At 39.3% G+C, this 24,580-nt stretch overlaps 1 long non-coding RNA gene across 33 annotated transcripts in view; it reads left to right on the forward strand.

Annotated features, from left to right (window-relative positions):
• LOC111749740 (uncharacterized) overlaps window positions 1-24,580 on the forward strand; it is a 121,117-nt gene that overhangs the window by 38,812 nt on the left and 57,725 nt on the right. For 8 of the 33 annotated variants that reach the window (XR_010322611.1, XR_010322612.1, XR_010322617.1 and 5 more), the window contains exons 2-4: window positions 1,919-2,984; window positions 4,915-9,949; window positions 17,967-18,023. This is a non-coding gene — a long non-coding RNA (uncharacterized LOC111749740). Of the gene's footprint in view, window positions 1-1,918; window positions 2,985-4,914; window positions 9,950-17,966; window positions 24,054-24,580 lie in introns of those variants that run through there. The other 25 variants (XR_010322632.1, XR_010322638.1, XR_010322609.1 and 22 more) reach the window with 17 other exon arrangements.

Genomic DNA, 24,580 nt, shown 5'->3' on the forward strand with positions numbered 1-24,580 from the left:
ATCTCTTATTGAAGTGGAATTCACATAAAAGAAAATTAACCATTTAAAGTGTACAATTCAAGAGCATTTAGTACATTCACAGTGTAGTGGTGGTAGCACCTCTATCTAGTTCCAAAATATTTTTGTCATTCCAAAAGAAAACCCTGTACCCATTGAGCAGCAAGTCCCCTTTCCCTCCTCTCCCAGCCCCTGGCAACTACCAATCTACTTTTCTGTCTCTGTGGATTTACTATATAAATGTATGGATTCACTATGTAAATGGAATCATACAATATGTAAACTTTTGTGCCTGGCTTCTTTCACTTAGCCTAATGCTTTCAAGATCCATCCGTGTTGTGGCATGTATCAGTACGCCATTCCTTTTTATGGCTGAATGACACAAGTTGCTTATTAGCTATCCTTTTATGTATGCTTAGGGTGTTTCCACTGTTAGGTTATTGTGCATAGTGCTGCTGTGAACATTCGTGTACAAGCATCTGTTTGAGTACCTGCTTTCAGGTATACACCAAGGGCAGGACTAGTGGGTCATATGGTAATTTTATGTTACCTTTTTGAGGAACTATCAAACTGTTCTCCACAGTGCCATATCATTTTATATTCCCATCGGCAAAGTATGAGGGTTCTGATTTCTCCATGTCCTCACCAACACTTTCTTTTTTCCATTTTTTATAGCCACCCTCTTGGCTGTGAAGTGTTATCTCATTGTGGTTTTGATTTGCATTTCTATAATGACTAATGATGTTGAGCATCTTCTCATGTGTTTGTTGGCCATTGGTGTATCTTCTTGGGAGAAATGGCTATTCAAGTCCTTTGCTCATTTTTTAATCTGGCTGTTTGTCTTTTTGTTGTTGAGTTGTAAGAGTTCTTTATGTATTTTGGATACTAGACCTTCATCAGATATATGAATTGCAAACCACTTTCTCCCCTTCCATAGCTTGTCTAACTGATCATTTTTTTTATTAACGTTTATTGAGCTTCAAGTGAACGTTTACAAATCAAGTCAGACTGTCACATATAAGTTTATATACACCTTACTCCATACTCCCACTTGCTCTCCCCCTAATGAGTCAGCCCTTCCAGTCTCTCCTTTCGTGACAATTTTGCCAGCTTCCAACTCTCTCTATCCTCCCATCCCCCCTCCAGACAGGAGATGCCAACACAGTCTCAAGGGTCCACCTGATATAATTGGCTCACTCTTCATCAGCATCTCTCTCCTACCCACTGTCCAGTCCCTTTCATGTCTGATGAGTTGTCTTCAGGAATGGTTCCTGTCCTGTGCTAACAGAAGGTTTGGGGACCATGACTGCCGGGATTCCTCTAGTCTCAGTCAGACCATTAAGTATGGTCTTTTTGTGAGAATTTGGGGTCTGCATCCCACTGATCTCCTGCTCCCTCAGGGGTTCTCTGTTGTGCTCCCTGTCAGGGCAGTCATCGATTGTGGCTGGGCACCAACTAGTTCTTCTGGTCTCAAGATGATGTAGGTCTCTGGTTCATTTGGCCCTTTCTGTCTCTTGGGCTCTTAGTTATCGTGTGACCTTGTTGTTCTTCATTCTCCTTTGATCCAGGTGGGTTGAGACCAATTGTAACTGATCATTTTTAAAAGTGGCAAATGGAGCATTGAGGCAGGTGGTAATGAATGGTTCTCAAAACTGTGATTTCAAAATCCTTGAGCTCTGACCTAAATTATGTATTCCCAGAACATGTAATTTCTATTCTTCTATCACTCCTTTCTGGTAAATGTTGAAGAGTGGTAGCATATTACTTTGATCTTTCATTGATACTTTTTAACTGATGATTTTGAAATGCAGCTTATCTTATTCGTTACAATGTATGTTTATTTAGTGGCTGAACACTCTAGGCTTTACTGTATTTTTCTCTATTAACAGATATTTATTGTCAACATATTATTATATTTCAGGCAGAGAGCTGGAGATGCAAAGGTTCAAGATAGTCCCTGCCATCAAGGAACTCACAATATGGTATCAAGCTAATAAATAATTATGACACAGCTTGAAAAGCACAATAACAAATGTACGTATTAAAGTGAAGCACAGGAAAAAAAAGGACCAATTTGGACTTGGTGAACTGGAGATTTTATCAAGGAAGAGATCCTTGAATTAGGTCTTGAAGGAAGAATGTGAGTTTAACATACAGATGGGAGGGGCCACTGATGGAAGGGCATTTCCAGCAGAAGCAGCATTCTGTACCAGAGCAAAGAAGTGGAAACAGGTGGAATTTGAAAGACATTCTGGAATGGTTGGAGCATAGGGGCCCATAGTGGAGCTGTGAGCTGTAATCCTAAGAGAAGGCAGGTGTCCAATCTCAGGGGACTGTTTCCAATCCTACCTAGAAGTCTTTAGAAAATGGGGAAACTTTGGAGGTTGTTAACTGAAAATTTCTATATTAGAAAAATTAGAGACTGGAATTAAGAACAGTGAGACTGAAGAGAAGACGACCAATTAGGAGACTAAGAAGTTGAGGAAGGAAGTAGACATGGAAAAGAGAGGACAAGGTCAAAATAAGGGATGTATAAAAGAAGGAACCTTATAACCAATTGAGCCTTGGGAAACACTGACATTTAAAATACGGATGGAGAGCATAGAATGAGAAGAAAAGAACCTATAGACAGAGCAATAACAGCTACTGTTCATTCCTTCATTCAGCAAATATTTTTGAGTGTCTGCTGTGTGTCAAAGGAGTCCTTGGGTGATGTCAAAGGTTATGCACTCAACTACTAGCTGAAAGTTTGGCAGTTCGAATGCACCCAGAGGTGCCTTGGAAGATGGGCCTGGCAAGCTGTTTCTGAAAGGCTTTGAAAACCCTATACACATGAGGTTGCCATGAGTTGGAATTGACTTGACAGCAACCACCACCACCACTGCATGTCAGACACTGCCCAGGTGGAAAGGATACAGAGATGAATAAGAGAGATCAGTGTCTGCTCTCATGGAACTACATTCTAGTGGAGGGGAGAAAGATAATACGTAAGTAAACAGATAGATAAACAGGTAATTTTAGATAATTATAAAGGATACAAAGAAAATAAAGATGGGTGATGAGATAGAGCATAACCAAGGGTGTGGGTACTGCTTTAGACTGGGTGATCTAGGAAGGCCTCTTGGAGAATAATGAGAAGGGACTTGTCATGAGAAGATCTGAGGCAGAGAGTTTCAGGCAGAGGAAACAGCTAGGGCAAGACCTGAAGGGGAAAATAAAGAAAAAAAAGCATAGAGGAAAGAAGGAAGGCCGGTGAGAGGAGAGGGTAACATGCAATCGGAAGGAGGGAATGAGATGGATTGGAGAGTAAGCTGTGGCTTTATCATGTAAGCCTTAATGAACCATAGTGAACAATTTGGATTTCATTCTACTTGCAATGAGAAGCCACTGAAAGATTTTAAACATGAAAGTGACATGATCTGATTCATGTCTTTAAAAGTTCACTCCAGCTGCCGTGGAAGACTGGGATGTAGCGGAAGCTTGGAGACCAGTTTGGCAGTAGTTCAGATAAGAAAGGATGGTAGTCTGGTCTTGGGGTTTGGTAGCAGAGATGAAGCAGATTGTAGATACATTTTAGAAGTCAAGGCAAGCTAATAGGTAGGATTTTGGATTAAGAGGTATCAGTGCTTTTGTCCTGAACCAATGAGTGGATGGTGATGCCATTTACCAAGATGGAGGAAGACTTGAGGAGTAGAGGGAGGATGTCAAGAGTTGAATTTTTTTTTTTTTTTTTAAATCTGTTTAACTTGAAGTGCTTATCACTTGAAAATGTCAAGAAAGCAGTTGAACATATGAATTTGGAGTTCAGGGGAAGATTCAAATTTAGGAGTCTTTTTAAATGTTTTTGAAAACTATAGGACTGGATAATGTTACCCATGGAGGTTGTGAAGATAGAAAAGAGATGGGGTTTTAGGGCTGAACCTGAGATACTCCAATATTTAGAGCTTGAACTGAGGGAAAGGATCCAGCAAAGGATACTAAGAAGGAGCTTTCTGTGACAAAGGTGGAAAATCAGGATGGTGTGGTGTCACTGAACCCAAGATAAGAAAGCTAATTGAGGAGGGTGTGTCAACAGGGTCAAATGCTGCTAAGAAGTGTTATAATATTGAGGACAGAATCAATGTCATTGGTGACTTTGACAAGAATAGATCCAGTGGAAGAGGGATAGGAAACCTGACTGGAGTGAAGTGAGGAGAGGATGAGGTGCGGAAGTAGAGGTGGTTTCTTTCTAGACATTTTGCTGTCTGTGGAAGAAGAGAAATGGAGCTGAAGCCTGGTGTCAAGGAGCTGCTTGCTTTTTTTTTTTTTCTTTTAAGATGGGAGACACCAGATTATGGTTGTTTGCTAGAGGGAGTGACCTAGCAGAGGGAGAATTTTAACGTTGCTACTATTTACTGAGTGCTATCTTTTTTTTATCCTGTATTGGAGCCCTGGTAGTGCTCTGGTTGCGAGCTACGGCTGCTAAATAAAAGGTCAGCCGTTCAAATCCATCAGCTGCTCCCTGGAAATCCTTTGGGGCAGTTCTACTCTGTCCTCTAGGGTCACTATGAGTTGAAATCGACTTGATGGCAATGGGTTTGGTTTTTTAAAATCCTGTACTAGGCATTTTTGCATATTATTGTTTACTATTCTCACAACAATCCTAGAGGATATTTGTACTCCCATTGTATAGATAATTAAACAGGGGATCAAAAGGATAAGAAACTTTCCTAAGGCCACACAATTAGTAATGGGGTCCTGTTTTACTCCGTTATGCCACATTCCCACCAGAGGAGCACATCATTCCATTGGCATGATTTGCAGGGATCTGAGAATTTTCTCTCAACTTCTGCTCAGGTGTGTTTTTCTCACAATTTATAGTGCTCCTGAAGTTTTACTGATAGGGGTTTGTTTTTTTGCTTCCATTCTGTTTTTTAGACTTCTGTTATTAAGATGCTAATATCGGAGGAAAAGGAAACAGCCAACAGCTTAATGTGAATTCCCATGGCTTCAGGTATTATCTATATGCTGATGATGGAGTCTTTGGGTGGCGCACATGGGTAACACTCTTGACTGCTAACTGAAAAGTTGGAGGTTCGAGTCCACCCAGAGGCACCTTGGAAGAAAGACCGGGTGACCTACTTCCAAAAGATCAGCCAATGAAAACCCTATGGAGCACAGTTTTGCTCTGACACACATGGGGTTGCCATGAATTAGAATCACTCAACGGCAACTGGTTTATATGCTGATGACATTCCAATTTTTCTCTTTAATCCAGAATTTTCATATATTTAGCTTGACATTTGAATGTCTTGCAGGCATTTCAAAATTAACATATCCCAAATGGTGCTCAATTCCCACATGTCCCTCTTCTGTTTTCCATTTGAGTAAATGGTGACACAGTCCTTTTAGTTGTTTATTCAGAAATCCAGTAGTTGTATTCTAATCCTCTCTTTTCATTACCCTCCACATCAAATTCATTAAGAAGTTATGTCAAGTCTGCCTTGAGACCTCAGATTTGTTTGCCCTTCTCCATCTGTGGCATCACCATTCTTACTGCCACTCGGTCAAAAGTAGGTCTCTCCCACTCTGTCATCTCAACTACTATTGTTAATTTACTTATTAGCTCTTATTGCTATGTATAGCAATGTTTCGTTCTGCTATACATACGGTCACTATGAGTCAGAACCTATTCATTTGGCAGTTAACAACAACAAATTCTTTGATTTAATTCTTTATTCGTGACATGTCTTTCCCTCTAGAATGTAAGTCCCATAAGGGCAGGGACTCTTTTTTTTTTTTTTTTGGTTAGTTATATCATCAGTGTTTAATGTAATTAACACAATGCCAGGCACACTGTAGATGCTCAACAAATATACTGGCACCTGAATAAAAGGATTAAGGAGTAAATAATTTCCCTTGGGGAAGGCAGGCGCTCAATGCAAGTGAATAGCCCCAGTCAACTGTGCCTTAAAAAAAACACCTGAAGGGACAAAACCCATGGTCACCAAGGTCAGTCTTTCCATAATCCTTGAGGCACTGGCCAATAGGACTGGCTACCTGCCAGTGGCCTTCTGTCCCTCTTGTTCTCCTGGGTAAGCTGCATATTACTCTTCTCTGACATAGCAGATATACAGGCAACAGCTTATTGTTTGGTAGTTTACAAAGCAAATGCATATATGTTGTCTTAATAACATGCAAGATGGGGCCTGAGCTTTACAGATGGGGAGTCTGAAGAATAAGGGGATATGTCACAGAGTTGGTAAGGGCTGAAACCAGTGTCAGACCTACATCCCTGACTCCAGATCTACTTTGCTTTTCACCAAGTCCACTTATATTTTCTAATCAAAAGGACATCAGACCTGTTTGAAAGTATAGGAATGCTTTAAGATCAATGCCAGGTGATTTGCCTAGGCACAAACCTTTCTGTTGAAAAGGGTCATCTATGTTAGAATGAACCTAAGGTTCATCTTGCTAATTTCTGAAAACAAGGGAAGAGACTGAAGACTAACGATTTAGAACTCACAGAGACCGTTATATAAAATGATTCACTTCCTCCTCATAATGACTCAGGGAAATAGGTACAATAGAATAAGTTTTGTTATCCTCAAGTACCAGATAAGTTATCTGAGTCCTAGGAAGTAAAGAGCTCATGGTCAACCACTTAAAGAACATTGATTAGAAGCATGGGCTCTTGGAGAAAGACTTCACTTGATTCATGGTTCCCCTATTTACTATTTGTGTAATCTTAGGGAAATTGCATAGCTCTCTGTGCCTCAGTTTTCTCATCTTTAATATGGGGACAAAAATAGTATATACCTTCTCAGGATATTGTGGGGATATTATGTGTTAATCCATGTAAAGAATTTGGTATAATGTTTGGCACATGGTAAGTCTCAATAAATGCTGACTATTAGTAAGCTGGGCTGCTAACCAAAAGGTCAGCAGTTCGAATCCACCAGGTGCTCTTTGGAAACCCTATGGGGCAGTTCTACTCTGTCCTGTAGGGTTGCTATGAGTCGGAATTGACTCGACGGCAACGGGTTTTATTAGTAAGTGACCTAGTTCTTGTAGGTCCAACTCCAGGCATCTTTATAACATTCAAGTTTGTTCTGTACTTAGAAGAACAATTAAAATAATTTCCTTTACATTCATCTTTTCAGGAGCATTTGAGGCCAAAGATGTCTTGCTTAGATTTTTCCTTAACTTACAGCTGGATTACAGGGCAAAGGTAGGAATTTAATGTTAATACACTTTATGGAATCACTGCATAAAATTTAATTTTGGCAGAGAGTATGCTGGAGATCATATTACCATCATAAAGAGTTGTTCTCTTTCATTTTTATTTTCCAGAATTTCAAACCTCGAGCAAATGTGGCCAAGTCTTTTGTTTTAAGGACATGTGCTCTGACTCATTGTGTGTCAAAGGAGAAGCCTTTCTTTTAACTTCAGATATTTAACATGACATTAGAGGCTGCATCAATTATTTATTACTTTTTTTGTCCCCTTAGATTTCTACACAGAAAATATTATTCCAAGACCTGGATTAATTAATCAAGATAAAAAAATGTGAGTGATGCCAAGAACAGAAGCCACTGCCCTTGAAACCAAGAAACATAGATTATTATGGCTGTGGTTACCTCCTCAGGCATACCCAGATATAATGGATCGATGTTATCGGTCCTTATTAACAGGCTATGTCATTTAGACAAAAGGCTCAATTGAGCAGATAAGTCCTAAATTAAATTTCTATGGTTGGCAAAAACCCAATCTTTACCAAGGTTTTTCAGTTTCTCAAGAAGGAGAGAAGTGAGATTCTTTTCTCTAAGGAGCTTCTGTGATCACTACTCTATTCTAATTTTTAGTTGGTTTGCAATCTGTATTTTATCTGGATGTACTTCTTTCTATTGATCTCTTAGAGGATCATGAGTTTAAGGGGTAAAGCATCAGCACCAAGGTTATGGGATTGGCACTAGTTAGAGTTTTCAGCTATAGCTACTTCTTTATCCAAATAACCCAAGCAATCAAAGAATGAGGGCAGCATTAGAAGAAATGGTGCAATTACCATACATTAGGAAAGTCTTTCCAGATGTCAATTGATCATTTTTATTCTGAGGTTAGTTCTGGTTTGGGTAGCAATTTTCATTTCTGAAATGTGGGTAAATCTGATCTAGTTGACAACTGTTCTATTTTTCAAACAATTCCAGAAAGTCTACCATCTTTATGGCTTACCTTTTGAGAAATGAGAAAATTAAGATTATCTTCCTCTCAAAATTTGGTGAGGGCTGTATTATGGATCCCTTTAGCAGGATGATAAGTTTGAAAGAATTATTCTTTGGAGCCAGAAAAACTGGGTTCAGATCTTGACTTTGCTACTGGCTGAAGAACATCAGTGAATTTTTATCCATCCTTACTTTCAGTTTTCTCCTCTGTAAAATGGGCATACTAATATCGACTTGGTAAGATATTTTGAAGGTTAAACAAAGTGTTGTATGTAAGGTTCCATACTAGACACACAGTGAGTCTTCAGTAAATCCCGAGCCTTTGTTACCAGTGAAAGTACTGTGAAGGAGCTAAGCTTCGTATCAAAGGATCACAGATGCATCTGGTCTGGCCTGAGAAATTTATTTAGAAAAAAAAAAAAGGAGTTAACACATATAAAATTGGAAGATTTTTATATAAAAAACTGATTGGCTTTTATTGAAAAAGTGAAGAGAAATAAGGGGAGAAGCAGGAGGAAGAGTGGGGAGAAAGGAGGGGAGGGTGAAAGGGAATGAGGAGAAGGAGGAAAAGATGGAGGAGGAGAAGGTGAAGACAAAGGAAATAGAGACCAAGGAGATCTGACAGCACAGGCTTGCATTACCAAAAGGCAAACCTTGATTGGAGTTTAGTACTAGTTGCCTCTTTTAGACGGGCTGTGCACCCTGCTCCTGTCATATCCTATCTTTCTCATTGGTTGGGCTTCACTCACTTTCTATTACTTGCCAGCTCCTGTGGAGGCTTATTGGAGATCCCTGCTTCATGGATTCCTGGAGTTAAGGACCCACCATCATTAGGGATGTACTTAAAATTGTTGTTTTATAATGTTGGAATGGGGGAGACCTTCTAAGATCCTTTAAGAGTGGAGGAGACAAGAAATTATAAAGCCAAAAAAGACAGACATATTGAACTACATAAACGTTTAAAAATTTTGTATGGCAAAAGATATAAGGTCAAAAGACAAATGATTGACTGGGTAGGTCCACAGTGGGAGATTTTAACACTAGCTCCTAACCTTTTCCATGCTATCCATCCTTTAATTCATGAAATATATGAGCTCAAAGATAAAAGGTTAGTATTCCTAATAGACAAGAAGATTTTACAAATTGATAAGAAAAACACAAACAATCCAGGAAAAAATTGGGGAAAGGATGTAATAGGAGCAAAAGCTATGAAAAGGCAATTCAAAGAAGGGGAAATGCAAATGACTAATATTAAACACACGGAGTGATAGTCAATTTTCCTGTTAATCTTAGAAAAGCAAATTATAACAACAGTGAAAAACCATTTTCACTCATTAAATTGGCAAAAATTTAAAAGAACAATAATGTTCTGTGCTGGTTAAAATGTGGAGAATGTGAGGTGGAGCCAAGATGGCAGAATAGACAGACGCTTCCATCAAGCCCTCTTTACAACAAAGACCTGAAAAAACAAGTAAAACGAGTACATTTGTGACAAGCTGGGAGCCCTGAGCATCAAAGGCAAGCTTAGACAATGAACTGAGGGGCAGGGGGAGGAAGAGGCCATTCAGAAGTAGACAGGAGTTACTGGACCTGAATCGCGGGGAGCCCTCGGGCACCATTCCCAGAGCAGCAGCGGCGGTGGTGGTGGGCTGCTACTAGCGTGCGGCTGCAGTTTCCTCAGGGAGAAGCAGCCAGCCACAAAGCCCACTCACACCTCCAGAACCTGAGAAGAATGGCACTTTCAGCAAAAGGTAAGTACTTGCGTATATTTTACCGCGCCCCCCCCCAAGCCGGCTTCAGCGGCTGAATCCCTGGGCCTGAGATAGACCCTGGTGAGCACCTAGAGCCATCCTCCCGGCCATGGGAAAGGAAAAAATTTGCAACTGCAGGGGAAAGATAATTTCCTAGCTCCATTAACCGGGGGAGCTCAGGACAGAAGTGGCTCCTGGGGGCATCAACCGTCCATGGACCTTGAGCACCTTTCCCTTCTACATGGACTTGTGTGGGCCTATTTTAGGAGAATAGGTCCTTGTTGGTAGACTCCAACCATTTCAGCTGTGTGGTGGAGAGGTGGGTGTTTGACATTTGACATCACTTTGCCTATTAAACAATGTCCTCACCTACCCACAACAGGGACCTAAGGACTGGTAGCTCCACTCAGGTCACCCAGCCACCCTCAACAGGGGTCCAAAGATAACTGGTACCTTCCAGTCCTTACAACCAAAAACTTTGGGTGCCCTGGGTCCCTCTGCAGAACCCACCCACCAGCATGCTCTAGGGAACAAAGATGCATTTTCCTCAGAGACACTTGGGGGTCAGTTCTCAGCCCCCTGCCTTGTTCAGAGCGTGACCCCCTACTGCAATCAGATACTGGTATATACGCCAATCACCCCTGCCCCTCTAAGACTGTAGGACAGAGTCTGTACCACACACTTGGTATCAGCTACCTGGAAACCTGAGCTGAATTCATACAAGAAAACTGAGTGGACTCCTAGACTGATATACCTGGTAACAGCTCTAGCCACCTGGAAACAGGACACCAGAGCTGCAAAGGCAAAAATGATCAAGCTAGCCCACTCAAGCAATCCATAGGGGTATACCAAAACAAAACAAAGCAAGCAGCTACGACACAGTAAGCAAGCGTAAACTAATACAATAACTTAAAGATGGCTCGGAGACAATAGTCGATATCAAGTCACATAAAGAACCAGACCATGATCACCTCGACAGGCTCTCAAAACAAAGAATCCAGAGATCTTCTAGATGCAAGTGCATTCCTGGAATTACCAGAGCCAGAATACAAAAGTTTAATATACAGAGCCCTTCAAGACATCAGGAAGGAAATGAGGCAATACACAGAACAAGCCAAGGAACACACAGATGAAGCAACTGAAGAAGTTAGAAAGATTATTCAGGAACATAGTGAAAAGTTTAATAAGCTGGAAAAATCCATAGACAGGCAGCAATCAGAAATTCAGAAGATTAACAATAAAATTACAGAATTAGATAACTCAGTAGAAAGTCAGAGGAGCAGAATTGAGCAAGTAGAAGCTAGAATTTCTGAACTCGAAGATAAATCACTTGGCACTAATATGTTTGAAGAAAGTCAGATAAAAGAATTAAAAAAAAAATGAAGAAACCTTAAGAATCATGTGGGACTCTATCAAGAGAAATAACCTACGAGTGATTGGAGTACCAGAACAGGGAGGGATAACAGAAAATACTGAGAGAATTGTTTAAGATTTGTTGGCAGAAAACTTCTCTGATATTGTGAAAGATGAGAACATATCTATTGAAGATGCTCATCAAACTCCACATAAGGTAGATCTTAAAAGAAAGTCACCAAGACATATTATAATCAAGCTTGTGAAAACCAAAGATAAAGAGAGAATTATAAGAGCAGCGAGGGATAACCGAAAAGTCACCTACAAAGGAGAGCCAATAAGAATAAGCTCAGACTAGTTGGTAGAAACCATTCAGGCAAGAAGGCAATAGGATGAAATATTTAAAAAATTGAAGGAAAAAAATTGCCTGCCAAGAATCATATATCCAGCAAAACTGTCTTTTAAATATGAAGGTGAAATTAAGACGTTTCCAGATAAACACAAGTTTAGGGAATTTGTAAAAACCAAACCAAAACTACAAGAAATACTAAAGGGAGTTGTTTGGTTAGAAAATCAATAATATCAGGTATCAATCCAAGACTAGAACACTGGGCAGAGCAACCAGAAGTCAACCCAGACAGGGAAATCCAAAAAAACAAAGCAAGAGTATATATAAAGGAAAAAAGCCCCAAACAGGGTAACAGCAATGTTATTACATAAAAGAAGACAACATTAAAATAATAAAGAGGGACTAAGAAATGTAATCATATACCTTCCATATGGAGACGAAGATACGGTGATACAAAGAAATAAAATTTAGTTTTAAATTTAGAAAAATAGGGGTAAATAGTAAGGTAACCACAAAGGAGACAAATTATCCTGCTCATCAAAATAAAATACAAGGGAAAAATACAGACTCAGCAGAAACAAAATAAACAACAACAAATATGAGGAAAGGACAATATATAAAGAAAATCTACTCAGCACATAAAATCAAGTGGGAAAAAGAAACTGTCAATACACAAAAAAAGACACCAAAATGATAGCACTAAATTCATACTTATCCATAATTACCCTGAATGTAAATGGACTAAATGCAGCAATAAAGAGACAGAGAGTGGCAGAATGGATTAAAAGACAAGATTCATCTATATGCTGCCTACAAGAGACACACCTTAGACTTAGAGACACAAACAAACTAAAACTCAAAGGATGGAAAAAAATATATCAAGCAAACAACAAACAAAAAAGAGCAGGAGTAGCAATATTAATTTCTGACAAAATAGACTTTAAAGTTAAATCCATCAGAAAGGATAAGGACGGGCACTATATAATGATTAAAGGGACAATACACCAAGAAGATATAACCATATTAAATATTTATGCACCCAATGACAGGGCTGCAAGATACATAAAACAAACTCTATCGGCATTGAAAGTGAGGTAGACAGCTCCGCAATAATACTAGGAGACGTCAACACACCACTTTCAGTGAAGGACAGGACATCCAGAAAGAAGCTCAATAAAGACACGGAAGATCTAAATGCTACAGTCAACCAACTCGACCTCGTAGACATATACAGAACACTCCACCCAACAGCAACCAAGTATATTTTCTTTTCTAGTGCACATGGAACATTCTCTAGAATAGACCAGATATTACGTCATAAAGCGAGCATTAGCAGAATCCAAAACATTGAAATATTACAAAGCATCTTCTCTGACAATAAGGCCATAAAAGTGGAAATCAATAATAGGAAAAGCAAGGAAAAGAAATCAAACACTTGGAAACTGAGCAATACCCTGCTCAAAAAAGACTGGATTATAGAAGACATTAAGGATGGAATAAAGAAATTCAGAGATCCAATGAGCATGAAAACACTTCCTATCAGAACCTTTGGGACATAGCAAAAGCGATGCTCAAAGGTCAATTTATATCAATAAATGCACACATCCAAAAAGAAGAAAGGGTCAAAATCAAAGAATTATCCCTACAACTTGAGCAAATAGAAAGAGAGCAACAAAAGACACCCACAGGCACCAGAAAAAAACAAATAATAAAAATTAGAGCAGAACTAAATGAAAGAGAAAACAGAAAAAGAATTGAAAGAATTAACAAGACCAAAAGGTGTTTTTTTTTAAAAACTCAACAAAATTGATAAACCACTGGCCAAACTGACAAAAGAAAAACAGGAGAGGAAGCAAATAACCCGAATAAGAAATGAGATGGGCGATATTACAACAGACCCAACTGAAATTAAAAGAATCATGTTAGATTACTATGAAAAATTGTACTCTAACAAATTTGAAAACCTAGAAGAAATGGATGAATTCCTAGAAACACACTACCTACCTAAACTAACACAAACAGAGGTAGAAAAACTGAATAGACCCATAACAAAAGAAGAGATTGAAAAGGTAATCAAAAAACTCCCAACAAAGAAAAGCCCTGGTCCTGAGGGCTTCACTGCAGAGTTCTACTAAACTGTCAGAGAAGAGTTAACACCACTACTACTAAAGGTATTTCAGAGCATAGAAAAGGACAGAATACTACCAAACTCATTTTATGAAGCCACCATATCCCTGATACCAAAACCAGGTAAAGACACCACAAGAAAAGAAAATTATAGACCTATATCCCTCATGAATGTAGATGTAAAAATCCTCAACAAAGTTCTAGCCAATAGAATTCAACAGCATATCAAAAAAATAATTCACCATGACCAAGTGGGATTTATACCAGGTATGCAGGGATGGTTCAACATTAGAAAAACAATTAATGTAATCCACCACATAAATACAGACACACACACCACATAAATAAAACAAAAGACAAGAATCACATGATTTTATCAATTGATGCAGAAAAGGCATTTGACAAAGTTCAACACTCATTCATGATAAAAACTCACAGGAAAATAGGAATAGAAAGAAAATTCCTCAACATAATAAAGGGCATTTATATAAAGGCAACAGCCAACATCACCCTAAATGGAGAGAGCCTGAAAACATTCCCCTTGAGATCAGGAACCAGACAAGGATGCCCTTTATCACCACTCTTATTCAATATTGTGCTGGAGGTCCTAGCCAGAGCAGTTATGCTAGATAAAGAAATAAAGGGCATCCAGATTGGCAAGGAAGAAGTAAAAGTATCTCTATTTGCAGATGACATGATCTTATACACAGAAAACCCTAAGGAATCCTCTAGAAAACTACTGAAACTAAAAGAAGAGTTCAGCAGAGTATCGGGATACAAGATAAACATAAAAAATCAGTTGGATTCCTCTACACTAACAAAAAGAACATCGAGGAGGAAATCACCAAATCAATGCCATTTACAGTAGCGCCCAAGAAGATAAATCTTACCAGAGATGTAAAAGACTTATACAAAGAAAACTACAGTACACTTCTGCAAGAAACCAAAAGAGACTTACATAAGTGGAAGAACATACCTTGCTTTTGGATAGGAAGACTTATCATTACAAAAATATCTATTCTACCAAAAGCGATCTATACATTTAATGCAATTCCAATCCAAATCCCAACAACACTCTTTAATGAGATGGGGACACAAATCACCAACTTCATATGGAAGGGAAAGAGGCCCCAGATAAATAAGGCATTACCGAAAAAGAAGAACAAAGTGGGAGGCCTTACTTTACCTGATTTTAGAACCTATTATATCGCCACCGTAGTCAAAACAGCCTGGTACTGGTACAACAACAGATACATGGACCGATGAAACAGAATTGAGAATCTAGACATAAATCCATCCACATCTGAGCAGTTGATGTTTGACAAAGGCCCCAAAACCGTTAAATGGGGAAAAGACAGTCTTTTTAACAAATGGTGCTGGCATAACTGGATATCCATCTGCAAAAAAATGAAACAAGACCCATACCTCACTCCATGCACAAAAACTAACTCAAAATGGATCAAAGACCTAAATATAAAATCTAAAACGATAAAGATCATGGAAGAAAGAATAGAGACAACGTTCGGAGCCCTAAGACATGGCATAAACAGTATACAAAACACAAAGAATCTAGAAGAAAAACTAGATAACTGGGAACTCCTAAAAATCAAACACCTACGCTCATCCAAAGCCTTCACCAAAAGAGTAAAAAGACTACCTACAGACTGGGAAAAAGTTTTTAGCTATGACATTTCTCATCAGCGCCTGATCTCTAAAATCTACATGATACTGCAAAAACTCAACTGCAAAAAGACAAATAACCCAATTAAAAAATGGGCAAAAGATATGAATAGACACTTCACTAAAGAAGACATTCAGGTAGCTAACAGATATATCAGGAAATGTTCATGATCATTAGCCATTAGAGAAATGCAGATCAAAACTATAATGAGATTTCACCTCACTCCAGCAAGGCTGGCATTAATCCAAAAAACACAAAATAATAAATGTTGGAGAGGCTGTGGAGAGACTGGAACACTTACATAGTGCTGATGGAAATGTAAAATGGTACAACCACTTTGGAAATCGATTTGGCGCTTCCTTAAAAAGCTAGAAATAGAACTACCATACGATCCAGCAATCCCACTCCTCGGAATATATCCTAGAGAAATAAGAGCCTTTACACAACAGATATATGCACAGCCATGTTTATTGCAGCTCTGTTTACAATAGCAAAAAGATGGAAGCAACCAAGGTGCCCATCGACGGATGAATGGATAAATAAATTACGGTATATTCACACATTGGAATACTACACATCGATAAAGAACAGTGAGGAATCTGTGAAACATTTCATAACATGGAGGAACCTGGAAGGCATTATGCTGAGTAAAATTAGTCAGTTGCAAAAGGACAAATATTGTATAAGACCACTATTATAAGAACTTGAGAAATAGTTTAAACTGAGAAGAAAACATTCTTTTGTGGTTACAAGAGCGGGAGGGGAGGGAGGGTGGGAGAGGGTATTTACTAATTAGATAGTAGATAAGAACTACTTTAGGTGAAGGGGAAGACAGCACACAATACAGTGGAGGTCAGGACAATTGGACTAAACCAAAAGCAAAGAAGTTTCCTGAATAAACTGAATGCTTCAAAGGCCAGGGTAGCAGGGGCAGGGGTCTGGGGACCATGGTTTCAGGGGACATCTAAGTCAATTGGCATAATAAAATCTATTAACAAAACATTCTGCATCCCACTTTGAAGAGTGGCGTCTGGGGTCCTAAACGCTAGCAAGCAGCCATCTAGGATGCATCAATGAGTCTCAACCCACCTAGATCAAAGGAGAATGAAGAACACCAAGGACATAAGGCGTCAGAAAGGGCCACATGAACTAGAGACTACATCATCCTGAGACCAGAAAAACTAGATGTTGCCCGGCTACAACCGATGATTGCCCTGACAGGGAACACAACAGAGAACCCCTGAGGAAGCAGGAGAGCAGTGGGATGCAGACCCTAAATTCTCATAAGACCAGACTTAATTGTCTGACTGAGACTGGAAGGACCCCAGTAGTCATGGCCCCTAGACATTCTGTTGGCCCAGGACAGGAACAATTCCCGAAGCCAACTCTTCAGACATGGATTGGCCTGGACAGTGGGTTGGAGAGGGATGCTGGTGAGGAGTGAGCTTCTTGGATCAGGTGGACACTTGAGCCTATGTTGGCATCTCCTGCCTGGAGGGGAGATGAGAGGGTGGAGGGGGTTAGAAGCTGGCAAAATGGAAACAAAAAGAGAGAGTGGAGGGAGATTGTAATTGGGAGTGTGTAGCAAGGTGTATATGGGTTTTTGTGTGAGAGATTGACTTGATTTGTAAACTTTCACTTAAAGCACAATAAAAATTATTTTAAAAAAATGTGAAGAATGGGGAAGTATGCACTCATATATTGTTAGTGGAGCCCTGGTTGCACAGTGGGTAAGAACTCAGCTGCTAACGAAAAGGTCGGCAGTTCGAATCCACCAGCCACTCCTTGGAAACCCTATGAGGTAGTTCTACTCTGTCCTCTAGTGTTGCTATGAATTAGAATCAACACAACAGCAACGGGTGTGGGTTTAGTTTCGTTTTTTTATATATTGTTAGGAGTGGGAAAAGTTGCACTCAGTAGAAAACAATTTGCCTATAACGTAAAATGCACAGTTATGTTTGATTTAGTAATCCCACTCTTGTGAGTCCATCCTAGAGAAATAGAAGCACCAGATTATAAAATTATATTTAGAAGCTATTTATTGCAGCATTGTTTTTAAATGGTAAACAAAACAAAGGAAAAAAAACAAAACAAAACTGGAAGCAACCTACATGTTCATGAAAAGGGGATTAAATTTTGAAATGCCCATTCTGTAAAATATTAGGCAACAATCAAAAAGATTGATTTAGAAACTGGAGGAAAACCCATGACATACTGCTAAGTGAAAAAAATCCTGTTGCAGATTATGTATACAGCATGATCCTATTTTTATTTAAAAAAAAAACCCCTGAAATCAGCCGCTTACCTTCCTATAAGGCATGTAAATATGGAGGTGGGAGATCTGCTGGAACAGCGGTGGTTCTGGAGGGACTTGTTAGTGTCTGCAAGAATGCTGGTTTTTAAAAATGAAACCTTGATGATTACAGATTTTACATATAGAAAGCAGGTATTGCTTATGTAATAAAAGCCTAATAAGAAAAATCAAACTTTTTTTTTTGTTCTTTTAGAAGTGGCCAGTGTACACATTCACTCCCCTGAAGTGCCTTGGTCTTGAGGAAATCTTGGTAAGATGCCTTGAGGCACCCAAGAGTGAAGTGGTCTATCCCGTTTAGGAATCAAACCTCTGACCTTGGTCTCATTAGCTCAAAACTCCAACTGAACGCATATCCCTTCCTTGCATATAGTCATAGTGGGCTCAGACTTGGCTTGCAAATTATATTTCTTTGTCTAGATACAGAATCATGTATCTCCTTAATTAACTATGATTAAATTATATTAGCCTATTCATAAAATTATGATACTCGAATTTCAACATACTGTAAAGTTAAAAATATAAAACCTCAGCTTCAGATAATAAACGTCATTGCTCCTTCCCACTGATTTGCCAGTGCTCTTTAAAATGCGCATTTGATGCCGTTTAAGCTGTATCTGCTATTGTCACAATTGCCTATAGGTTTCAGATTAGTAAAGTCTTTGAAATAGGACTCTCCCTTAGCAGAAAGGAATCCGCAGCACTTGGCATAAAGATTCTAATCTTTGGCCTTCCTGTGGCAAGATTTACAGCTGTGACCTTAGGCTCGATTTCTTTTGGAGCAGAGTCACTTTAAGTTACCAGTGATGAGTGCTTTGAGTTACTAGGTCAGCATGAATTGGCTCATATAATGTCAGATCCGTGCTTCCCAAGGGCTGGGCAGTATTAGGGACAAGAAACAAAGTGAATTTTAATGTCTGCCGAAGGCAGGGCTCTGATATATGAGCCACCCCAGTAACAATGAATTTCCACGGTGGGAGATTTTAACACTAGCTCCTAACCTTTTCCATGCTATCCATCCTTTAATTCATGAAATAGTTGAGCTCATTTTTAATTAGGTGAAATAGTCTGGAACTACCTGGAAAAAGAGGTGAAAAGAAAGGGTTGCCAGCTAGTTTGACTTTAGGGCAAACTTTTCCTAGAATTGATAAGAAGAAGGAATCGTATGAAGGGTGATGCAAAGCCCTTTAAAGTGACGCCTTCCAATTCTGTTAACTCACTGCTACCGAACAGTTGAGCGGAAGTCTTCCTTCCGCTGCAGCTCAAGAATAAATACCTTGCTTGTTTAAAATTCATAACTATACCCAATGGCAAGAAATAAAGGCAGTTTTAGACCTTGGTTTTTGCTATTTAGACATTGCCTAATTTAACAGGAGGGACTTGCATGCAGCCTGTGAAACGCACTTAAATATGTTATCAACACTAGATGGCACTCTCGGGTTGTCTTGCTAATACATTTCTCTAGTTCAAAGTCCCTTCAACATTAATTACCTCCTGGAAAGAGCAAACAGGCTATTTAAACAAAGGGTCCCTGTAGTTGCGCTGTAGCCTTGTTTTTATATTTATAGTCATGTAATCAATATGTTGGAAGAGCAATTAATTTTTAACCTCAATCCATGGGGAGATCAAACGTTAGTAGAGTTAATGGATGGAACAGGCTTCATTATTCTAAAGTAACACTAATGATAAGTCAGGGAAAAAAGTCAAGGGTTGTAAACAATTGTGCCGTCAAACACCGTCATTGCTAATCATAAAGTAACTGTGCAACGTGATCACGGGGTGCTGACCTCTTGCCACTCTCCTCATAACAGCTGTAGTTTCTGTTTTGGTCATTTAGACCCTGCATGATCGGAGTAGCCTCCTAAATGATCTTTTAAATGTTTTCCTCTTCCAGTCAATGCTATTGGAGTTTTATTCCAAATAATAGTTCTGATTTTGTTGCTGTTTTGAAAGCCTTTGGTTCTTCCCGTTTCCTAGCACTTTGTTGTCAGTTGTCATCGAATTCATTCTGACTCCAGAATGAAACAATGCCCCAGCCTCAGCCATCTCCATGAGTGTGAGTCCATTGTTGAGGCTATTGTGTAGTGCCTTCTAACCTAGGGGACTCACCTTCCAGCACTATATTAGACAATATTCTATTGTGATCCATAGGATTTTCATTGGCTACTTTATAGAAGTAGATCACCAGACCTTTTTTCATAGTCTTAGCCTGGAATCCCAACTGAAACCTATCTACCATGGGCAACCCTGCTGGTATTTGAAATATTGGTGGCATAGCGTCCAGTATCATAGTAACGTGCAAGCCACTATAGGACAACAAACTGACAGATGAGTGGTGGTCTAGCACCTTGGGTGATATTAAAGCCCCTTATGATGTGGGCCCTCTCTATACTCCTGGACCATTCACCCTAGCTCTTCATCCACAACACTTTTTCTGTGCTGACTACATGCCAGATTGAGTGCTATGTTCTTCCAAGACAGATAATGAACCAGAGCAGCTTCGGTATTGTATCATATGTAGGGGCGCAGAGGGCTCTAGATGGACTCATTCCCAGGACAGGGGTGGGGTGGTGTCCCAGAACTGAGTGGATGGAAGCCAAAAAGGGCAAAGGTTTCACTCTCTTTATCCCAACTATATCCTCCCATCACCCAACCCATCCCAGCATGGCCAAACCCACTTCCCCAGATCATGAGAAAGTAGGACAGATAATGTTTTATAGGCGCGGACACTCATAGTAGATAGCACACCAAGGCTCATTACCATTAGAGACATATTACTGTTTTTCCCCAAATACTATTATATTCAAATTGACCTTTCTTGTTCCTTTAACAATTCTTGTACTTTTCTGACTTCTTTGCTGATGTGATTCTCTCCATGTAGAATGTTCTGTTCTTGCCTATTCATCTAGGTCCAACTCAGAAGCATCTTCCTTCACGAAACCTTCTTCAACCCCTTCGACCATCATGATTTTCTTTATCTGCTGAGTTCCCAAATTTCTCAATTGACATGTCTGTTAAAATAACCTGTTACAATTAGAGTTTCTGTCCTTATTTTTCTATTCTAATAAAGTGTAAATGATATGAGGATTTTTGTGAATCTGCATATCCCTCCATTGCCTAACAACATGCTTCATGCAACACAGATGGAACTGCAAATGTTGGATTTACTGGATAGGATAAGACAAGATCAAATAACCCGGGATGGATGACAGGAAGAAGCCTGGCACCCAATGTCAGGGACAGCTCTTTTTTTTTTTTTTTTTGGACCATTCATTACAGAGGGAGATTCTTAAATGGCTTGTTTCATAGAAAACACTGCTTGATATTGGTCTGGCATACAACTGTGAAAGAGACTATTAGTTGCCTATCTCAACATCCTTTCTCCTTTAACAGAACTCTGATTTTTAGCTGGGCATATTTGGCCAAGAATAAAGCACTACATTTCCTAGTCACCTTTGCATCTAGGTGTGATTCTTAAGACTACATTCTGGTCAAATAGATTAGTGAAAGAGTTTTGCAGGTCTTTTAGGAAGCCCCTTAAAGGATGCTGACTCAATTTTTCCTCCACCTTCCTGCAACTCAGGAAGCCACTCTAGACCCTAAGGTGACTTTGAGGATAGAAGCCATGCTCTAGTATGGTGAACAAAAAGATGGGAGCCTGGATCCCTGAGACACCTTGCAGCCTCCTCATCGGCCCTGAGTGCCCATCTCCCAACTTTTTTTGCATAAGAGAAAGAAACCCCTATCTCACTCAAGACACAGTTGTTTTGGAGGTATTGTGAACCTAATCCCTGATACATATACTCTAGATTGATTGTGGGCCGTGACTTTTTTTCTCTTCAAGGACTTTCTGCAAATATGATAACAATCATAAAGCTGTCATCTAAGGGTGAGCAGGAGTTAGGATATTCAAAGCTAACAGGTAAACGAGGACGAGTAAGTTCCTATTTTACAGTGAAAGAAGACAAGCTTCGATATCATTTTTGTTAATTTAGTGATGTGAATGCTAGAACAATTTGAATAAAGTGGAATTCTTTAGAAGGATAGAGACCAGTTTTTTGGAATTATTAGATGTGATGGATAAATATTTCTTAGTGGATGGTTTTTGTTTACCCATTGCATTCTATTTGGGTGTAGATAGATTGAGTTAAAATAAATGTTCATTTTTTTTTTTTTATTCCTGAGTGTATGCAATGGCTTAGTTCTTTTTTTTTTTTTAGAACCACAGATCAATTATATTTGGGTGTGTGAGGTAAGAGGTTATAAAAATGAAAAAAGGGAACTAACATTTTTCAAGTGTCTTTAATAGGTTAGTAGGAGCAAAACACACATTATCTTATTTAATCCTTCCAGATGATAACCTTGCAGGTTATGATGAGGTCAGTAACTCCTTGTCAACCTCGCCTCCCTGACCTCTGAACATGGTAATGTCTTAGGCTTCCATCCTAAGAGGGTGTCATCTTGTTCCATGGCTTTATACCATCAAAGCTGATGGTTCTGCTCCCCTACAAGCAGATTTCCATATTCAAATGCTTGCTTGGCATCTCCACTTCTTTGTCTAAAAGGCCTCTCAAACTTGACCTGTTCAAAGTAGAACCCTTCATTTGGCCTGTGACTTTTCCAGCTTTCCCTCTCAGCAAGTGGTGACACCATCCATCCAATTGCTTAAGCCAAAAATCTAGGCTTCATCTTTGAACCTTTCCGTTTCCTCCTCACCCACATACAATTCATCAGCATGTTCCATTTATTTTACCTCCAAAATGCATCTCAAATCTGTCCATTTATCTTCTCTGTCTCCATCCTATTTCAAGCCCACCATGATCTTATGTCATGAGTTATTTAATAGCCTCCCTGCTTCTCTTGCATGACTGTAATCTATTTTTACTCAGCAGCCAGACTGCTCTTTTTTAAAAAATAAATCATGTCCTCTCTTGTTTAACACCTTTCAGTAGCTTCCTGTGGCTGTTAGAATAGAGATCTAATTGGTTCTTGCTTATGTTTCCAGCTTTGTCTCATACTGCTCTCCCCTCAGCTCAATATACTACTACCACGTGTGCCTTCAATGGCAAAGCCATTTCCTACCTCAGAATCAGTCTTTGCACTTGGCGCTCTCTGTTCTGGTTTGCTCCATACCCAGCTCTTCAGACTACTGGCTCATTCTCAGCTTTCAGTTCTCAACTCACATTTTGCTGTCTTAGAGGATTGTTTCCTGATCCCCAGATGCCAAGTGGCCATTTTAATCTTTACTGTATTGTTCTATTTATTTCTTTCATAGCACTTATCACAATCTGAAAATACCTTTTTTCTATTTATACATTTTATAAGGAGCCCTGGTGATACAGTGGTTAAGTGCTCAGCTGCTAACTGAAAGGTTGGTGGCTCGAACCCACCAGCTGCTCCAAGGGAGATAGATGTGACAGTCTACTTCCATAAAGATTTCTAGAGTTGATAGGAGTCAGAGTCAACTCGACAGCAGTGGGTGTGGATTTTGGTTTGATTTTTTCTTACTCTCTATATCCATCCATCCATTTAGCTATCTATATATCTACATACCATCTACCTTTCCTTCATCTATCTATTGATCTGTCTGTCTATCTATCCATCCATCTCTATGTTTCTCCTGCTTTGGACTAAGTACTCCTTGAGGGCAACAGTCTTGTCTATTTGATTCCCTATTGAATCTTCCTTGCTTAGAACAGTACCTGTCATGTAGAAGACTTTCAATAATGTTTCCTAATTGAATAAATGAAAAACCAAATTTTCCATAGGCAAATGGTGAGTAGGTGGCAGAGCTAAGATAGGACCCTGGCCTTGTTTTGCTGTAAACCCTGGTTCTTTCTTTACAAGTCCTCCCTACCAGTCAACCAGGACTCAGAGTTCTTCTCTGGCATTAAAACAAGGACTATTTTAGCTACATAAAGAATTAAACTAATTTTTTGGGTAGTTTGTGTTCACCCTAAATGGTTTTACCTGAGCGCTACAAATGCTTTCGTTAACCACGTATTTTTAAATTTGAATTATTTAAATAATTGCCTCAAGTCTCACTTTTCTTTGCTGTTATTTATTATTCTTTCTATGTATGAAGAACCATTTCCTTTTAAAAATAATGTTGTTCATACCCTTATGAACTAGTTAATTTCTTTCCAACATTTTCTTTTGGGCTGTGTAGATATGACCTAATAGTAACTGCAATAATACTGTTGTTTCAAAGGGTAGGGAACTTTTTGCTTACTGAAAAATTGAATGTTAAAAAAAAAAAAAAAAAACCCAGCCCTCTACCTCATACAGTGTGAGAATGCCTGTTTTTCTTGGTAATAATTCATTTCCTTAGCAAGACTATTTTCTTCTGCTTTCCATTGTCAGCAGACAAAAAAGATACAATTAAATCGAGGAAACCTGGCAGGGCTGATTTTGGAAAATAAAGTGAATTCAGTTTCTGCATTGAACAAAGGGCAATGGATTATGTTGGAAAAACACTGCCCTGATGAGGTTTAAGCTTACGATGTCTCAGCACAGGACACCACCTCGGACCTGTGTTGTGTTTGCCTTTGAGAAGGGGCAGTGATTCCAGCCCCAAATGTTGAATTCCAAAGAGGACGTGGGGTTGTTTAAGGGTCACCTAGCAGTGTGCACCCAGAATCCTGGAGCGGAGGTCTGTGGTCAGACTCACAGCCTTCTCCAGCCCAGAGCTCTTTGATTCTAAGGGCAGATTTGTGTAAACAACTCTAGCAATTATGTTGGCACAAATCAAGTGATGAGATTGGTCAGAGGGACATTTATGAATAAGTTTTAAGAAGACTTTTGAAGTAA

The sequence above is a fragment of the Loxodonta africana genome, chromosome 8, assembly GCF_030014295.1.
Source record: "Loxodonta africana isolate mLoxAfr1 chromosome 8, mLoxAfr1.hap2, whole genome shotgun sequence".
NCBI classification, from domain to species: Eukaryota; Metazoa; Chordata; class Mammalia; order Proboscidea; family Elephantidae; genus Loxodonta; species Loxodonta africana.